A 576-nucleotide genomic window follows, 5' to 3' on the forward strand; every position below is an offset into this window, starting at 1 on the left:
ATGCTTGGAATGGTGGAGGTACAGCACAGGAATGGAAGACTCTGAGTGAGATGCATTGACTCTGACTAGGGTAATGGAGGTTAGTGTGTTGGAAATGATGACGTTGGCTCAAGATACAGCATGTTTCAGAGCTGTTGTACATAGGGTCACTATGGGTTGCAAGCAACTCTACAGCAGAACAACAGGACTAAGTATCAGTTTCTCCAATAACTTCACAACTCTTCCTCACTTCACTAAGTTTCAGACATATGAGTCATTAACGAAATCAAATTATCTCACAATTAGAGCTACTATCTGTCATTCACAATACATTTCATTACCTATGCCTTCATCACCTCTTCCTAAACTACTATGTAATTTTCTTAACTGATCTCCCTGTTTTCACTCCAGTATAAATACAATCATTTCTTGGAAAGTAGCCCATAGAATAAGATCTTTTATGAGACGAGGTTTATTGTTATATTTGCCATTGAGTCCACTGTGACTGATAGCAGCCCTATGCATAATAGTTCTGAAACCTGCCCTACCTATCCTCAGCCAATTTCACTATATACTGACACATCTACTCACAATACC

The 576-nt window shown here is 39.1% G+C and overlaps 1 protein-coding gene across 1 annotated transcript in view; it reads left to right on the plus strand.

Moving 5' to 3' along the window:
- NDST4 (N-deacetylase/N-sulfotransferase (heparan glucosaminyl) 4) overlaps positions 1–576 on the plus strand; it is a 697,622-nt gene that overhangs the window by 281,416 nt on the left and 415,630 nt on the right. The gene's annotated exons all lie outside the window — the stretch shown is intronic.

Source organism: Elephantulus edwardii, unplaced genomic scaffold, assembly GCF_000299155.1.
Source record: "Elephantulus edwardii isolate Elephantulus edwardi_28Jun2011 unplaced genomic scaffold, EleEdw1.0 scaffold00012, whole genome shotgun sequence".
Classification (NCBI taxonomy): domain Eukaryota; kingdom Metazoa; phylum Chordata; class Mammalia; order Macroscelidea; family Macroscelididae; genus Elephantulus; species Elephantulus edwardii.